Below are 19,811 nucleotides of genomic sequence, written 5' to 3' on the forward strand. Positions count from 1 at the left end.
ATTTACAATACTATAGATGATGGGATTTTATGCATAGAATTTCCAGCAAAGAACAATGAAGAAATAATGACATTTCTGCGCTGTGTTTTTGAGTCCCCAAAGTATATTCCCAGAAGTGGCATTTCTGGGTCATAAGAAAGCACAATTTCTAGTTTTTTTTTCCTGAGGAATGCCCATATTGTTTTCCAAAAAGGCTAGACCAGTTGGCAGTCCCACCAACAATGAATGAGAGTCCCTTTTTACCCGCATCTGTGCCAGCACTGGTTGTTCCTGTTCTTTTGGATATGTACCAGTGATATCTCATTGTTTTGATTAGCATTTCCCTGATAATTAGCAATGTAGAACATTTTTCATGTGCCTATTGGTCATTTGTGTTTCTTCATTGAGGAGGTTTTTGTTCATTTCTTCTCCCCATTTTAGTGGGACTGGATTTTTTTGTAAAGTTCTGCGAACATTTTATATATCTTTGATATTAATACTTTAGCATATGGGTATTGGGTAAATAATTTTTCATATTCTATGGGCCAACTTGAAATCTTAGTCACTGTTTATTTTGAATGGCAGAAGCTTCTTAGTTTAATGTAGACCAATTTGTTTATTTTTGCTTCAATTTGCTTGGTCAGTATTTTTGAAGATGCCTTTTTCACCATTGTCATGAAGGGTTATACCTACATTGAAGGTTTGCTCCATGTACCTTATGGATTCAAGTCTGATATTGAGGTCTTAAATACATTTTGATATGACTTTTGTGACTGGGGTTAGAAAGAGGTCTGAGTTCATTTTTTGCATGTAGATGCCCAGTTTTCCCAGCACCACTTGTTGACCTGGCTCCACATCATATTTCTTACTCTTGGGGCTGGAGCAATAGCACAGCGAGTAGGGCATTTGCCTTGCACGTGGCTGACCCGGGTTCGATTCCCAGCATCACATATGGTCCCCTGAGCACTGCCAGGAGTAATTACTGAGTGCAGAGCCAGGAGTAACCCCTGAGCATTGCTAGGTGTGACCCAAAAGGCATATTTCTTACTCTTTTATCAAAGAATATGTGATCATGTATTTGAGAATCTATCAGGACATTCAACTGTATTCCATTTGTCTTTGTGTCTGTCTTTACTACAATATCATGCTGTTTTAATTATTATCTCATTGTAGAATAGCTTGAAGTTGGTAAAGGTGATGCCTCCCATCTTCTTTTTCCTAAGAATTTCTTTAGCTATTCATGGGCATTTACTGTTTCGTGAGTGCAGGAGCGTTTGATCTATTTCTTTGAAAAATGTCATGGGTTCCCCCCATCTCCCCCTATTCCTGGTAGCTTGTCAGTCACATCCACAAGCTGCTGCTGGCACTATATAATCTTATTAACAGCCATGATCCAGAGACTCAATATATATGTCTGGGAAGAGAGCACAGAACAATATGTCATAGACATGCCGTCAGACTCCAAGCCAGATTATTTCATTTGGCGCAACCCGGAAGGGAGTGGGTGAGGCCCCTCCCCGCCCCAATGGAGCTAGATCCAGCAGCCAGAAATCTCCAGAACTCACACCTGCTGTCACCTGCTCACACCTGCTGTCTACACACTCGGACATGCCTCACCCATGAGTGAAAGTATTCCTGAACATCTCATACTTTACACCACCAATATACCAAGAGTAGCACACCACATTTGATTGGGTTTAAAGTAGAAGGCAACTAAACGTAGGGGGAGATATATATTTATGTTTATACATATATATATACACACAAGTCTCAACCTTTAATACCATTTTACTACCTTATAGAAGGATTTAATGGCTCCTGGATGAAATATAACAATCTTCACACACTTTCCTCTAAGAAACCTTTTCTGTCTAATTTTTAGCTGATTATTCATAACAAGCAGTACAAAATAAATTACTTTGGTTATGTTTTGGGGGCAGGATTTGAGGTTTGGGGTGGAAATATGGTGGTGGGAAGGTGTAATGGTGGTGGGACTGGTGTTCGAATATTAAATGCAATCAAATATTGTGAACAACTTTATAAAAATAAAATTTAAAAAATGTCATGGGAGAGACAGTGCTGGGGCAAGTGAGAGATGGACAGGCACTGGGCGACTCTGTGCCTCTCTGAGGAAAATAATTAAACATGAGCAAAGGAGATCCTAAGAAGCCGAGAGGCAAAATCTCATCATATGCACTCTTTGTGCAAACTTGCCGTGAGGAGCACAAGAAGCACCCAGATGCTTCCGTCAACTTTTCGGAGTTTTATAAGAAGTGTTCAGAGAGGTGGAAGACTATGTCTGCTAAAGAGAAAGGAAAATTTGAAGACACGGCAAAGGCTGACAAGGCCCGTTATGAAAGAGAAATGAAAACTTATATCCCTCATAAAGAGGAAACAAAAAAGAAGTCCGAGGATCCCAATACACCCAAGAGGCCTCCTTTGGCCTTTTTCTTGTTTTGTTCTGAGTATCGCCCAAAAATCAAAGGAGAGCATCCTGGCCTGTCTATTTGTGATGTTGCAAAGAAACTGGGAGAGATGTGAAACAACATTGCTGCAGATGATAAGCAGCCTTACGAAAAGAAGGCTGCCAAGCTGAAGGAGAAATATGGAAAGGATATTGCTGCATACCGAGCTAAAGGAAAGTCTGATGTGGCCAAGAAGGGATTTTGTTAAAGCTGAAAAGAGCAAAAAAAAGAAGTAAGAGGAGAAAGGTGAAGAGGATGAAGAGTATGAGGAAGAAGAGGAGGATAAAGAAGATGAAGATGATGATGAATATGAATAAGTCAGTTCTAGTGAAGTTATTTTTTTGTCTATAAAGCATTTAACCCCCCTGTACACAACTCACTCCTTTTAAAGAAAAAAATTAAAATGTAAGGCTGTGTAAGATTTGTTTTTAAACTGTACAGTGTCTTTTTTGTATAGTTAACACATTACCGAATGTGTCTTTAGATAGCCCTGTCCCGGTGATATTTTCAATAGCCACTACTGACCTTGCCTGGTACAGTATGGGGGTTGTAAATTGGCATGGAAATTTAATGCAGGTTCTTGTTGGTGCACAGCACAAATTAGTTATATATAAGTATGGTAGTTTTTTCATCTTCTGTTGTCTCTGATACAGCTTATATGAAATAATTGTTGTTCTGTTGAATGAATACCGCTCTGTAATTTCAAAAGAAAAAGAAAAAAGTTGCAGCTGTTTTGTTGACATTCTGAATGCTTCTAAGTAAATGCAATTTTTATTAGTATTGTTGTCCTTTTCATAGGTCTGAAATTTTTCTTCTTGAGGGGGAGCTAATACTTTGCTTTTACCCATGTTGGAACACAAGAATGATTACAGTGTTTATCTTTCATACAGTTGACTCGTAAAGCTTTCGTCTACATATCCTGCATATTCATGATGAGGCAATAAAAGTTGATTTAGGACAATTTTCATCCATAACTGAATCTTGAATCTCAGTTGATAGCAAATTTCACATAGTCCCATTATATTTACAAAGTGAAGAGTAAGCCAGTGCACTCACAACATGGGATTATTACAATCAAACGTTTTGAAAATCTGTCCTTTAAGGAGTAATAGAAAACGATGTTCTAACCTTTACTTGAGGACTCTACCTGAATGTATCTCCAAAAGCGTGAGCTTAAAATACAAGACTGGCCAATGTTTTGGTTCTTTTGTTGTTAATGTTTTAGTCCTAGCAAAGGCTCTGAAAAGTGCTGGCTGTAAATGTCTTCTGTTTAATAGGCTACATGAGTTTCCACTGGTGTTTTCTATCAATTGGGTCAACTTAAAAAATTGTGAAAAATCAGGTATATTTTTCTTAATGGATTGTCCCTTAGTAATCTAGTGGACTTGATGGAAGAAGACATTTAAACTTTGAGTTATGAATTTAGTTTGATTTTCTTTTATAAAACAAGCTCATCAATAAGGGTCATAATGTTTATCTACTTAGCATTTTAGGGAAACAATTTGCCAATTGTGGTTTTTGAGATTATCGTTCTCTTAAAATGCCAGTGTTTTAAAATAGCGTTTTTGTAATTTTACACGCTTTTGTGATGGAGTGCTGTTTTGTTGTATAATTTTGACTTGAATTCTTTCCATTTGTATTTGCTCGAGTAAGTAAAGGCCCTCCCGTTGATCATCGATTTGCTCGAGCGGGCCCAGTAACGTCTCCATTGGAGATTTTGTTGTTACTGTGTTTGGCATATCGAATACATCACGGGGAGCTTGCCAGGCTCTGCCGTGCGGGCGAGATACTCTCGGTAGCTTGCCGGGCTCTCCGAGAGGGGTGGAGGAATCGAACTCTGGTCAGCCATGTTGGCTGCATGCAAGGCAAACGCCCTACTGCTGTGCTATCGCTCCAGCCCATTTGTATTTGTTTATGTCATTTCAGGAGGAATATTGAACATCTGAGTCCTGGATATTAATAAACTAATAATTGTAGAGGTTTTAAAAATGTCATGGGTATACTTATAGGGATGGCATTGAATATGTATAATTCTTTGGGAACTATTGCCATTTTAATAATATTAATATTCCCAATCCATGAGCAGAACATATGTCTCCTTTTCCTTGCACTCGCTTTTATTTCTTGAAGTAGTGTTTTGTAGTTTTCTTTGTATAGGTTATTAATCTCTTTAGTTTAGCTTATTTTGAGGTACTTGATGTTCTGAGATGATATTGTGAACCTTTTTTTAGTATCTCTTTTTTCTCATTGATTACATGTATATGAAAAAGCCATGGATTTAGGGTATTGATTTTGTAAACTGCCACTTTACTAAATAAATCTATTGTTGCTAGAAGCTTTTTTGTAGAGTCTTGAGAATTTTCTAAGTACAGTATCATGTAATCTGCAAATAGTGAAAGCTTTATTTCTTCCTTTCCTATCTGTGTGCCCTTGATCCTTGATATCTTTTCCTTGCCTAACTGCTATGGCAAGTACTTCCAGTACTATACTGAATAGGAGCCACAAGAGTGGGCAAACTTGACTTGTTCCTGATCTTAAAGGGAAAGCTTTTATTTTTTCCTATTGAAAAAATACTTGCTGTGGGCTTGTAGATAACTTTGACTATAATGAGGAAAGTTCCTTCATTTGTTGAGAGTTTTTATCGTGAATGGGTTCTGGATCTTGTCAAGTGCTTTCTCTGCATGTATTAATATGATCATATTGTTTTATCTTTTCTTTTATTAGTATGATGTATTCTGTTGAGTAACTTGAGAACGTTAAACTATCTTCGGATCCGTGGGAATGAAACCTACTTGATCATGGTATATGATCTTTTTGATGACTCGTTAGATTCTATTTGCCAATATTTTGTTGAAGATCTTTGCTTCTTTGTCTCTCAGGGATATTGGCCTATAATTCTTTTTTTGTGGTCTCTCTGTACGTTTTTGGTATCAGGGTGATGTTTTCCTCATACAGTCTGTTTGAGAGTGTTTCTGTTTCTTCCATTTCCTGGAAAATCTTGAAAATGATTGGCAGTAGGTCCTCTTTAAAGTTTTGAAATAATTCACTAGTGAATCCATCTGGGCTGGGCTTTTGTTTGGGGGAAAAGTTTCCATTACCTTTTCAATTTGCTAGACAGTGATAGATCTGTTTAGGTATTCCAAGTTTTGTTGGTTCATCCTTTGGAGGTTACAGTAATCCAGGAACTTATTCATTTCCTCAATTTTTCTTGTTCTGTGGCATAAGGATTCTCAAAGTAATCTTTGATGATCCTTTAAATTTCTGTGATTTCTGTTGTGATGTCCGCCCTTTTATTTTTTATTTGCTTTATTAGTGTTCTATCTCTTTTTTGTGAGTCGTCTTAGTGGTTTGTTGTCTGAGGCATCTCTTGTCATGCACCAATTGTCTGAATCCTGAGGCGTTCCTGTTCGGGTGCCAGTTTTTTGAGTCACCATTCTGTGGTGACCAGAATCCCCTGGTGCCAATGACCATGTCCCCAATTGATGGACAAAGGAACAAGTCCCCAGGATGTTAACCAGTGGCACTTTATCAAGTCAATAAGCATTAATATGGAGAAATCGTGAAGGGTTGGGGGGCAGCAATTACATATAGATGTGGTTAAATATTAATATAAATAAGGAACAGATTTAAAGACCTTCCTTCAGGGAAAATTCTTATAGGAAATCCACCCAAGAACAAAATTTCATCTAGGGTCTCTAGCACTTCTAGGAGATCACACATCTTCTAGGAGATCCACCCAAGGGCAAAATTCCATCTAAGGGCATATTACTTTCTCTTTTCCTTTACTGGTAATTCTTTTAAAGAATCACATTAAATTTACTTATTAATAATATTTCTATTCAAGGGGGTATGGTGCCGCCAGCAGGTCAATTTGTACCTGTGAGGCGAGTGCGTCAGCAGCCTGATGGCACCATCAGGCTTTCAGATACCGCAAATTGCCTCTGTGCCTTTGATCAGACACCAAAAACTTGGGGCAAAGTTTATAAAGAAAGTAAACGGCCAAAAGTTAGGTATGAATCCTGGGAATATATCCCAGAGAGGCAAAAAAGTATAGTCGAAGTGACATCTGCAATTGCCTGTTTATTGCAGCACTCTTTACAATAGCCAGAATCTGGAAAAAACCTGAGTGCCCGAGAACAGATGACTGGTTAAAGAAACTTTGGTACATTTACACAATGGAGTACTATAAAGCTGTTAGAAAAGACGAAGTCACGAAATTTACATACAAGTGGTACTACATGGAAAGTATCATGTTAAGCCAAATGACTCAGAAAGAAAGGGATAGACATAGAAAGATTGCATTCATCTGGGGAACATAAAGTAGCAAAATAGGAGACTAACACCCAAGAACGGCCGAGATTAGTACCAGGAATTTTACTCCATGGCTTGGAGGCCAACCACACATGCTAGGGGAAAAGGGAGCTCAGATAGAGAAGGAAACACCAAATAAAGGTGATGGGAGGATCCTCCCAGGATGGGAGAAGCATGCTGAAAGTGGACTATAGACCAAACATGATTGCCACTCAATGTTTCTTTTGCAAACCACAACACCCAAAAGGAGAGAGAGAGAACAGAGGGGAATGTCCTGCCACAGAGACAGGGTGGGATGGGGGGGATGGAGGTGGGAGGGATACTGGGATCCGTGGTGGTGGGAAATGGGCACTGGTGGAGTGATGGGTATTTGATCATTGTATAATTGAAACCCAAGCACAAAAATGTGTAAAAATTTTAAAAAATAAAAAATTTTTAAAAAACTACAAAAGGTAGGTATGTGAGAGACACACCCACAAACCACCACGGAGGGGGTGTATACTGGGGTTCTTGGTAGTGAAAAATGAGTACTGGTGAAGGGAGAGGTGTTTGATCATTGTGTGACCGAGACTTAAACCTGAAAGCTTAGTGACTTTTCCCACAGTGATTCAATAAATAAATATAAGAAGAAAAAATAATAAATAAATTTATGAAAAAAAGTTGCGCAGTTGACATCTTATCATCTTGAATCTTGACATCTTATCATCTCATTCCTACTTTGGACAAACTGGCAGGCTACCGAATGTAACCTGCCCACACGGCAGAGTCTGGCAAACTCCCTGTGGCATACCGAATATGCCAAATACCAGTAACAATGAAGGGTCTCATTCTCCTAACTCTGAAAGAGCCTTGAATATGGCACTTTTTTAAAAAATCTCAGGGCTAGGACGAAGGAGACGTTACTGGGGCCTGCTCGAGGCAATCGACCAATAACAGGATGGTTGTGATTGTTGTGATGAAAAAAAGTTAAAAAAAATAAGATTTCTATTCATTTTGTGTAAACACAGTAAGAGATATAGATTTTTATCCATAAAGGCTTAGACTAAGCTTAAAATGGTCTGTCTGGAAGGGGTTGATATCAAGGATATACAAAGTACTGCTTGAACTCCACAAGAAGAAAACATCCAACCACATCAAAAAATGGGGTGATGAAATGAACAGAAACTGTCCTAAAAAAGAAATCCGAATGGCTAAATGGCACATGAGAAAATGCTCTACGTCACTAATCAGGGAGATGCAGATCAAAACAACAATGAGATATCATCTCACACCACATAAGGAATGTTCTTAATGTGACCTCATGATGTGCTAAAGGAGCTACAGGACTTTTCCGCAGGTCCTCTGATGCTGGCTTCTCTGATTTCCTTGTGACTTCCAGCCGAGAATGGTTTGGGGATGGCACAGATCTGGAGTTTGGAGGGTTGTGGTGTTTCTGGCAGTATGAAGGTCCAATCAGTTGGATAAATTCGACTCCTGTGATGAGATGTAATGAGACCCAGAATTTCTTGGTAGGGTTACTATCTGTTGAAACATAAGCATAGCCTTTTCCTCCTACAAGGAGATTTCTTGCTGCAATCTTTGTCAATTTTAATGCAAATAGGAGAATTAACTGTTTCCTGAGGTGGGGAGGGGGGAACATACCCCTTTTATTTTTTTTAATAATTGTAGCTAAAGCCATACTTTTTTTCAGGGGTGAACTAATAAAGATGGGATTTCTGGAGCCTGTCTAGAAAAAAATCCAACGTCTTCTGAGCCTCAGGTGTTAACTACCTTGGGTCATTGAGGGTGGAGTTCTTCTCAATGTTACAGAGATCTGAGTTGGAAATACTGAGAGATGCCTTGGCCCAATTAATGTCTCTCAGCAGGTTTTGAAAATAATTAAGAGTTTTGATGTTTTCATAAATCTCTGAAGCTCTCTATCATTAAGACAGGCAAGTAAGATATCTATAAGATAAAGACTGAAGGTGAGTCTGTGAAAAATTCCCTGAAGCAGAATGCTCCATTAGTACCTCACTGTGGGCCTTAAATGATTTAGTTAAAAATAAAAGAGAGCATTATTATATTGACCAATATCATGTTTGCTTGGTTCTTTTAGTTCCATGCAAAAAACCTTGATTAACTAAGTTCAAAGTTTTCTAAGAGCACTATAATTTTGTACTTATTTTCAATAATGAATTTGTATTCAGGAATATCTGTCTAGATCCCTTTTTTTTTCTTTTTGGGTCACACCTGGCAATGCACAGGGGTTACTCCTGGCTCATGTACTCAGGACTTACTCCTGGCTGTGCTCGGAGGACCCATGTGGGATGCTGGGAATCAAACCTGGGGCCCCTTGTGCAAGGCAAATGCCCTACCCGCTGTGCTATCGCTCCAGACCCTGGGTCTCTTTTTTTTATAATTTATTTATTTATTGAATCACTCTGGGAAAAGTTACAAAGCTTTCAGGTTTAGGTCTTGGTCATGCAAATATCAAACACATTTCCCTTTACCAATACTCATTTTTCACCACAAAGAACCCCAATAAACCTCCACCCCCCACCCCTCCCAATGCCTGCGAGGCAGATGAATTCCAGTTAACACTCTATCTACTTTGACTAGACTCACTGTTTCGATAAAAGACGCACCATTATTATTTAGAGTTTACCACCCCCCAAATCAGACATGCTGAAAAAGCATTGTGAAATGATCTGCCCTCTACAGCTGGGTTCAAGAATTAAATGATGTCGTGTGGCCGCTATCGCGGCCGCGTGGTTTTGGATTTCTGCTATTTTACTTATTAACCCTGGAAGTATTTCTACTGAGAGTCAGATAATTAAGAGATCGGTCTCTGTGCTCCGGAGCCATGGCCGTGCCGGAGAGCCGCTCGTGGGGGACCACTGGTGACCTCGGTAGGGCGTGAAGGACGAGCCCGGAACGCCCCCCTTCCCATGAGGTTTTAGCCGCCCCGTCACCACCAGCTCATACCTGGCCCTCCACAAGGCTCCCAAGCGGCTGCCATCTTTCTTTCCAGAGGGGTGAAGGAGGAAGGGACCAACACCCTTTCCCCTCCTGGCAGACATGGTGGCATGGATTAACGCATAGTCATTCACTTTTCTGCTCCAAGCTGCTGGGCTCTGCATTAAGTCCTTGTGCTTCTGGAGCCATGGCCGTGCTGGAGAGCCACTCGTGGGGGGCAACTGGTGATCTCGGTAGGGCATGAAGGACGAGCCCGGAACGCCCCCCTTCCCATGAGATTTTAGTCGCCCCTCACCACCGGCTCATACCTGGCTTTCCACAAGGCTCCCAAGCAGCTGCCATCTTTCTTTCCTGAGGGGAGAGGGTGGAAGGAAGCCCTGGGTCTCTTTTTTACCTACTTTCTCAAAATATAAATATTAGAACAATTATTCAGATACAATTTAAAATTTTTATACCAAATTCCTTATACTAAATTTCCTTATAGGGTAATTTATAATTTCCTTATACCAATCTAATTTAACCATACATATTTTTCTCATCTATAACTTTTTTCATTAAATCACCATGAGATTCAGAGTTACAAAGCTGTTCATGTTTGGATTTCAGTCATACAGTGTTCCAACACCCATACCTCCCAGTGTACATTTCCCACCACCAATGTCTCCAGTTTCCCTCCCCGTAGCCTCTCTCTCTCTCTCTCTCTCTCTCTCTCTCTCTCTATATATATATATATATATATATATATATATATATATATATATATACTTTCCTTCTTTTACTCTCTCTCACTCTCTCTCCTTCTCTCTCCTTTTGGGCACTATGGTTTGCAATACATATACTGAGAGGTTATCCTGTTTTTCTTTTACCTATTTTCAGCATGCATTACTTACCGAATGACAATTTCCAACACTCATTGTCATAGTAGTTCCATCTCTACTCCTAATTGCCCTCTCCTCCCAGCACTTGAGGCAGCCTTCCAACCTTAGACCAATCCTCCTGGTCCTTGTTTTTACTGTTCTTGGGTATTAGTCTCATATTGTGTTTCTTTTTATATCCCTCAAAAGAGCCCAATCATTCTATATCTCTCTCTCCTTCTGACTCATTTCATTCAGCAAGACACTATCCAGGTCCATCTATTTATAAGCAAATTTTATAACTTCATTTTTTCTGGTGGCTGCATATTTTTCCATTCTGTACATGTACCATAGTTTCTTTAACTAACCATTTTTCTGTTCTCAGGTACTCGGTGGTTTCCAGATTCTGGCTATTGTGAACATAAAAGTGCAGATAGCATTTCTGTTGTGCATTTTTGCACCCTGGGGGTATATTCCCAGAAGTAGTATTTGTGTATTTTTACTTCCAATTTCTTGGTATGCCGTATTTCATCCTTGAATATTCCTTTTGCTTCAGTGTCATGGAGGGTTCTGTCCACATTTTCTTCCATGAATCTTAAGGATTCAGGTCTGATATTGAAACCTTTAATCCTTTTTTATCTGACTTTTGTGCCTGGCATTAGAAAGACATTTGAGTTCTTTTCTTTTTCATGTAGCTGTTCAGTTTTTCCAGCATCACTTGTTGAAGTGGCTTTCCTTGCTCAACTTCACATTTCTTGCCCCTTTATCAAAACTTAGGTGATTATATATCTGGGAGTGGGTGTCTGATATTCATCTCTATTTCTTTCATCTATGGGTCTGTCATCTGTAACGATATTCATCTCAATTCACAACCAACCAATTTCACTGTAAAAGATTTTTCCTCACATCCCTTTTTTTCAATCTATGTGGGACAAGATTCCTTCCCAAGTCAACCAGAATTATAGGGATACCTGAGCCCCTACTTTAAATTCCCTGTAAATATTATCCCTTTTCTGAAACTGCTCTTATTGGAAAACCAAGGATTAAATTTGTAGAAAATTTTAAGACAAGACTGGAGCTGGTCCCAGGAAACACGATTATCAGTTTCATGCAAGAAATGCTTAATCAATTCAAAAAAGGGCTTAGCGTGTTCAGTCAGGCCCAAAAGGTGTTCAAAGGGGTTGATGTGGCACTCTTTCTGTCCCATCGTGGGGGAGGGTGTTAGGGCTAGGATTCTAACTCTCCAGTACCCTGAAAAAACTGTTATACTACTATTCCTTTGAGTGGAGGTACAACTAGGTTTCTACTCCCCAGTACTCTGAAAATCTGTTCTTGGTTTCATTGATATTTTGGATTGTTTTGGGAGATTTGAGCTCATTAATTTCTGCTCTAAGTTTTATTATTTCCTTCCTCCTTCCTGTTTTGGGCTCCTTTTTTGGTCATTTTCCAAAATCTGAAGCTGTGAATTTATTTATGTGATCCCTTTCTTCCTTCCTGATGAATGCTTGCAGAGATATAAACTTTCTTCTTAACACTGCTTTTGTTGTGTCCCACATGTTCTGGTAGCTGGCATTCTCATTTTCATTTGTTTCCAGTAATCTTTTATTTCCTCTCTAAGCCAGTGGTTGTTCAGTAATGAGCTTTTTAATTTCCAGGGGTTTGGCTTGATTCTCTATTTCTGTGTCTGATTAACATCTATTTTCAGTGAATCATAAACTGAAAAGATAGTTGATACAGGTATGTTTTGTGGCCCAGCATATGATCTATCTTGAAGAATGTCCCACGTTCACTGGAGAAAAATGTATATTTGGATTTTGAGGGATGAAAAGCCATATATATGCATACAGTACATACATACATATATACACACATATATTCACATACATATATGTATGTATGTATGTATGTATACTGACCACTTCTCTACCATTCCTTGTCTCAAATAAAGTAATCGTGTTGATCTATCAAGAAGTAACAAGCGGTGTTAAACTCTCCAACTACTATTGTGTTATCAATGTCTTTCTTCAAGCATATTAGCAGCTTTAGGTATGTTTTAAGTATTTTTCTGGTCCCTCATTAGGTGCATTTAAGTTTAGGAGTGTGAATTCTTCCTGATATATAGACCCCTTGATCATTAAGAAATGACATTCACTGTATTTAATAACCCTCTTCAACCTGAAGTCTACATCATCTGATACTAGTATGGGCACACCCCAACAATTTTGAGGGAGTTGATTGCTTGAGAAAATTTGTTTTCCAGTCTTTGAGTCTGTGTTTGTTATGACTGGTCAAATGTGTTTCTTGCAGGAAGCAGAGTGTTGGATTCAAATTTCTAATCCATTCTGCTACTCTGTGTCTCTTAATTGGTGCATTTAACACATTAACAATGAGAGAGGAGAGGTTATTGTGATAGGGTTTTGTGTCATCTTTCTGCAGGTATTTGGTGTGTTTGTGAGGTTTGTCTTATCTTAGAAGAGTCCGTTTAGTTATTCTTGTAACAATGACTTTGAATCTATGAAGTTCATGAGTGATGTTTATGTGTGAAATTGTATATTGTTCCTTTAAATCTGAATAAGAGTCTCACTGGTTAAAATATGCAAAATGATGCATTCATTTCATTTAGGTGTTTTTCCACCATAACCCACCACCAACTTTGGGCCCTGGAGGGTTTCATCTGAAAAATTTGCTGTAAATCTTAAGGATGCTACTTTGTATGTAATTTCTTTAATCTTTCTGCTTCCAATATACTATCTCTATCTATGGATAGATATTCTATATCTATCTATTTTATCATTCTGATTAGGATATGTCTTGGAATATATTTATACGGATTTTTTTAGCTGATACCCATTGGGCATCCTGGATCTGGGGACATGTACTCTTCAGCTCTGGGAACTTCTAAACAATGATGGCTTTGACAGTTGCTTCTTCATTAGAGTTTTTTCCTGCCCCGTTAGGACCCCAAAGGGATGCTGTTCAAGCCTATGTTCTCTTGTCATCTGTTGGTTCATTTTGAGGCTCTTTTCCATCTTCAACTGCTGTCTGGAGATTTTCTGCATTCATCTTGGAGCTCATTGATTCTATCCTCAGCAGCCGTTACTCTGCTGCTGAGGCCTTTCAGTGATTTTTTTCAATTCACCTACCAGCTGAACGAACAAACACCATTGGGCTACACTAGCACGTGACAGGGACAAATGGAGACGTTACTGGCACCCACTTGAGCAAATCGATGATGAACGGGAAGTCAAGTGATCAAGTGATCACCTACAAGGTGTTTTAGACCTGTCATTTGTGCTTGTAATTTTGTATTTTCCTCATTTCTGCTCTCACATCCTCTTGTATTTTATTGGCAGTGTGTTCTATTGTTTATTTGAGATCCTTATGCATCCTTAACAGATCCATTCTGAATTCCTTAACAGAGAGGCTACATAGCTTATTATTAATGTTTGGATTATCTGGCTGGGGACTTCACTCACTAAGCCTGGTGGGTTTCTACGTTGCTTTACCATTGTGACGTTTGCAGTGTGGAGTTGCTTCTCATGTGTTGTGTGGATAGGAACCTACAGTTAGGATATCTTTGTATGTTTATAGTGAGTTATGGAGAGGTGAAGAGATGCAAGTCCTGGGTTCACCCATACCTGTAATGTAGGGTATATATAAAATAACTTCTTCAAACATGTACTTTCACTTATAGTTTAGACAGACGTGACAAGGGGCAGCACCTGCCAGGGGAAGGGGTTCCAATGACAAAACACTGCACTATCCAGTCCGGTTCTTCCCTTTGTGTGGGAGACCAGATTTCAGAATGGAGAGGGTACAGGACCTGCCGAAGTTCACAGGCAGAAATAAATAAAGGGATACAATGAGAGGCAGCACGTGGGGTTCCAGTGGTGAAACTCTGCAGGATCCAGTTTGCTCATTTATTCTTTCACTCCAAAGGCAATCAATGATCGCCTTCTATATACTAAAACGCTTATCCACTCTCTGGCATTATCAGCCTAGATAGACAGTAGTTTGAGCAGAATAAAGGCATTCAACCTTAATTAGGTAAAGTTTGAACCATCTCCATTCCCTATTCACATGCTCACTTGATCACTTGACGACTTGACATCCCATTACTCATGGATTTGCTCGAGTGGGCACCAGTAACATCTCCATTCATCCCTGTCGCGTGCTAGTGTAGCCCAATGGCGTCTGCTCATTCTAGGAACAGGAAGAGCCTCAAACTCATCGTTCAGGGTCTTGACGACAAAGTCTTACCATCTCGTAGGTGGGCGGCCACACGATCTTTTGACATCCTGTGAAATCCAGTTGGTAATGGCTCTAGTCCAGTGGTCATCTCCAAATCTCATTACATGTCCAGCCCATCGGATTTTTGATGCCTTAGCAAATAAGTCAGCGTCCCTGATTCTTGACCGTCGACAGAGGTCGGAACTTCGGACTCTTTCTCTCATTTGAGTGAAGTGTGATGCTCCAAGCATAGCTCTTTTAATTCCTCTTTGAGAGACCCGAATAGTGTTCTCATTCTGTTTTCGTAGGGCCCAGATCTCTGAGGCATATGTTAATGCAAGAAGAACAGTGGAGTCGAAGAGATGTGCCCAGAGCCGGAGGTTCTTCGTCCTCTAAGTTATTTTTTCGACGCTCTTGATTGCGTTCCAAGCCGCTCTCTTCCTCCTGCGCAACTCAGGTGCCAGGTCATTCGTTATGTTGACTTCTCAAACTAGGTACACATAACTGTTGCATTCGGAGATGTTCATTCCATTGAGAGCGAATGGAACATCAGGAACAAGACTGTTTCTCATGAACATTGTCTTTGTGAGATTCAGCTGTAGTCCGACCTTTCCACATTCATAGTCGAAGTGGTCAGCATTTGTGCCACTTGGCTGATGTTTGGTGTTATTAGAACAATGTCATCAGCAAAGCGGAGGTGGTATAGTTGCCTATCTTCACTCCCATTCCTTCCCATTCCAGTAGTTGCATGACGTTCTCGAGGGTAGCACTGAAGAGTTTCGGTGAAATGGTATCACCCTGCCAAACCCCTCTCTTGACATGGATAATCACTTCTTTGTAGAACGGTGAGATCCTGGTAGTGAATCCATAATACAGCTCATGGAGGATCCTGGTGTATTGAGTTTGAACACCCTGTTTGGCTAGGGCTTCGATGACTACTTCCGTTTCAACAGAATCAAAGGCCTTCTTTAAATCAATGAACGTTAGACAGAGCAGCATCTTGAATTCCCGAGAAACCTCAATGAGCTTGGTTATCATGTGGATATGGTCAATCGATATATATGATATCAATACCAAATTAATTTGTTAATTAAGGCACCATGTTTGGCAAAGTTATTCATAGTCAAGTCTCAAACATATGTTGTTCAGACTCTGATCCCACTACTAGTATCAAATTCCTACCACCAGTGTCTCCAGTGTCCTCCCACCCCCCAACCTGACTCCCTGACAGAACCATTTTGAATCTCATGCTTTCAGTACTATTGGCTCTGTGGTTTAGATATAAAAATATACCACACTTCTACACCACTGATGTGCCTGAGGCCCCTGATCCCTACCTTGTTACCTTCCGTCAGCCTTTTCTCAGTCGCTGATCAATTTCTTTTCTTTCCTGTCCTTATTTCTGTAGTCTAGGTCAAGGGTAATCTAGGTATCCCCTCTTTGATACCTTTCATTCCCTCATCCTGTTCTAGGTACCCACAGATGAGTGAGACGATCTTAAATGAGTTTGTCCTTCTTAAGGTTTACTTCCCTTAACATGGAATTCTCCAGCTCCTTCCAAGTTGCTGAGAATTTTATGACTTCACCGTCTCTTGCAGCTTCATAATATTTCATTGTGCATATATACCACACCTTCATTATCCACTCAATTGTTGTGGGACGCCTAGGTGATTCCACAGTTGAGCTATTGTGCCTAAATGATGCAATGAACATTGGTGTGCATATGTTGAACTGAATGTGCGTTTTTGTGTCCAAGGAGTGACTGTTCATTTCCTCTCCCCATTTTTGATAAGTATTTTGGGTAATTTTTTGGGTTTTAATACTTTTGAGTACTTTATATTTTTGGAATATTAACCCTTTATCTAGATTCGGTGAATGCAAATGTTTTCTCCCTTTCAGGTAGGTAGCTTTTAGTTTCAGCCTGTGCTTGATTTGCTATGCAGAAACTCTTTAATTTTATGTGGCCCCATTTGTTTGTTTTTTGTTTATTTATTTATTTATTTTGCTTTTTGGGTCCACCTGGCTCATGCACTCAGGAATCACTCCTGGCAGTGTTCGGGGGATCAAATGGGATGCTGGGAATTGAACCTGGGTCGGCTCCGTGCCAGGAAAACCCCCTACCCCTGTGCTATCGCTCCAGCCTCCATGTTTTTATTTTTTAACCACGTCCAGTGATGCTGAGGAACTACTCCCAAATATGTTTGTTCCTGGTGGTGCTCAGGGGATCTTGTATTGCCATACATGCAAAGCATGCGCTCAACTGATAGGAGTATCTCTGGCCCCTAGAAATATGTAAATTTCATCCATTAAGAGTTGAATTATTTTTTACATGAATGATCCCTGTATTTTTTATTTTAAATTTGTTTATTTTGAATCAAGTCGCTGTGAGATACACAGTTACAAAGTTGTTTATGATTGAGTTCAAGTCATACAATGTTCCAACACCCGTCCCTTCACCAGTGTATGTTTCCCGCCACCAACGTCCCCAGTTTCTCTCCCACCACCCATCCCTGCCTCTATTTATAACAGGCACGTTTCTTCTCTGTCTCTCTCTCACTCCCTCTCTATCTCTCTCTTTCCTTTGGGGCATTGTGGTTTGCAATATAGATACTGAAAGGTTACCAGGTATATCCCTTTACCTACTTTCAACACTAAGTTCCTGTCCGAAGTGATCATTTCCAGCTACTATTGTCATACTGGCCCATTCTCTGTCCTAACTGCCCTTTACCCTCCCCCACCCCTCCCACCACCACCACCACACACACATACACACATACACACACACACGGCAAGCTTTATTATTGTTTCCATTTTGTTTTGTTTCTCTTAGCTTTGGCAATGGAATCATGTAATTGAAAACACCTTTGAGACCCAAATGCTGAAGCATTCTGCCTATATCTTTCTAATTGTATTTTACAGATTCTTGTCTGATCTAGAGCTCTTTGATCCACTTTGAGTTCAGCTTTGTGTAAGGTGTGAGATATGGATTCAGCTTCATTGTTTTACATATGGTTATCCAGTTTTCCCATCAGCATTTGTTGAAGAAACTTTCTTCACTCCACTTCTTGTACCCAGCTCCTTTGTCAAAAATCAGTTGACCTTAGATCTGGGGATTTGTCTGTGGGTACTCGATTTTAAATCATCAGTCAGAAAATTGATCCTATTTCAGTAGCATGCTGTTTTGATCACTAAAGTTTTATAATATAGTTACGAGTTAGGTAATAAGATACCATTCAGTTTCTTACTTTTCAGAATGGCTTTGGCTATTTGGGGTGCTTTATTGTTCCGTGCAAACTTTATTATTTTTAGTTCTGCATCCTTGAAGAATGTTGCTTGAACTTGGACGAGGGAAACATTGGGTCGTCTATGTAATAATTAAGGTAGGATAGTCATTTTGACAATATTGATTCTCCAATCCATGAATATGGAGTTCCTAATGTCTTCTACCTTTTTCTTAAGTGACTTATAGTTTTCGTGGTATAGATCTCTCACCCCTTTTGTTACGTTGATCCCCATATAGTTGATGTTTTCACACCATTTTGAATGGACTAGACCCTATGATCACTTTCCCTTCTAATTCATTATTTTCATATAGGGATGTGAGAGATTTGCGTGTGTTGACTTTGTAGCCTGCTACTTTGCTTTATGTGTTTGTTGTTTCAGGAGCTTTTTTTGTGGACTCTTTAGGGTCTCCTATGTAATTGTCGCATCATATGCAAACAGTGACTTCTATTTTGAGGAGCAGGGGTCACACCCACCCATGCTCAGGGATTTCCTCCAGATCTACACTGAAGGATAACTCGTGGAGGGGCTCAGAGGACCCGAGGATCGAACCCAGGTCAGCCATGTGCAAGGCAAGCACCCTACCTGTTGTAGTATTGCTCCAGCGCCCAGAGACTTCTTCTTTCCCAATTTAAATCACGTTGGATTCTTTTCCCAGCCTGGATTGTTATTGCTAGAACTTTTAATATTACATTGAATAAAAGGGTAGACAGTAGCCATCCTTGTCTTATACCTGATCTCAGACGTTTTTCGCCATTGAGAATGATACTGGCTGCGGTGTTTTTGAAGTTGTTGCTGTTGCTATTGTGGCCATCACTTGAATCACTTGATATTCCGTTACTCTTCGATTTGCTCGAGCAGGAGCCAGTAACGTCTCCATTCATTCCTGTTGTGTGCTAGCATAGCCCATTGGCATCTGCTCGTTCTAGGAACACGAAGAGCCTCAAACCAATCATTCAGGGTCTTTTTTTTCTTTTTTTTCTTTTTGGGTCACACCCAGTGATGCTCAGGAGTTACTCCTGGCTCTGCACTCAGCAATCAGTCCTGGCGGTGCTCGGGGGACCATATGGGATGCTGGGGATCGAACCTGGGTCAGCTACATGCAAGGCAAATGCCCTACCCGCTGTGCTATCACTCCAGTCCCTCGTTCAGGGTCTTGATGGAGAAGTCTAACCATCTCGTAGGTGGACGGCCACGCAATCTTTTGATGTCCCGTGGAATCCAGTCGGTAATGGCTCTAGTCCAGTGGTCATCTTCAAATCTCATTACATGTCCAGCCCATCGGATTTTTGATGCCTTGGCAAACAAGACAGCGTCCCTGATTCTTGACCGTCGACAGAGGTCGGAACTTCGGACTCTTTCTCTCATTTGAGTGAAGTGTGATGCTCCAAGCATAGCTCTTTTAATTCCTCTTTGAGAGACCCGAATAGCGTTCTCATTCTGTTTTCGTAGGGCCCAGATCTCTGAGGCATATGTTAATGCAAGAAGAACAGTGGAGTCGAAGAGATGTGCCCGGAGCCGGAGGTTCTTCGTCCTCTAAGTTATTTTTTCGACGCTCTTGATTGCGTTCCAAGCCACTCTCTTCCTCCTGCGCAACTCAGGTGCAGGTCATTCGTCATGTTGACTTCTCAAACTAGGTACACATAACTGTTGCATTCGGAGATGTTCATTCCATTGAGAGCGAATGGAACGTCAGGAACAAGACTGTTTCTCATGAACATTGCCTTTGTGAGAT

At 40.2% G+C, this 19,811-nt stretch overlaps 1 pseudogene; it reads left to right on the forward strand.

Moving 5' to 3' along the window:
• The first annotated feature begins 2,124 nt into the window (after window positions 1-2,124).
• On the forward strand, window positions 2,125-2,761 carry LOC130036935 (high mobility group protein B1-like; annotated as a pseudogene).
• Window positions 2,762-19,811: the final 17,050 nt, after the last annotated feature.

Source organism: Sorex fumeus, unplaced genomic scaffold, assembly GCF_029834395.1.
Source record: "Sorex fumeus unplaced genomic scaffold, SorFum_2.1 ptg000070l, whole genome shotgun sequence".
Classification (NCBI taxonomy): domain Eukaryota; kingdom Metazoa; phylum Chordata; class Mammalia; order Eulipotyphla; family Soricidae; genus Sorex; species Sorex fumeus.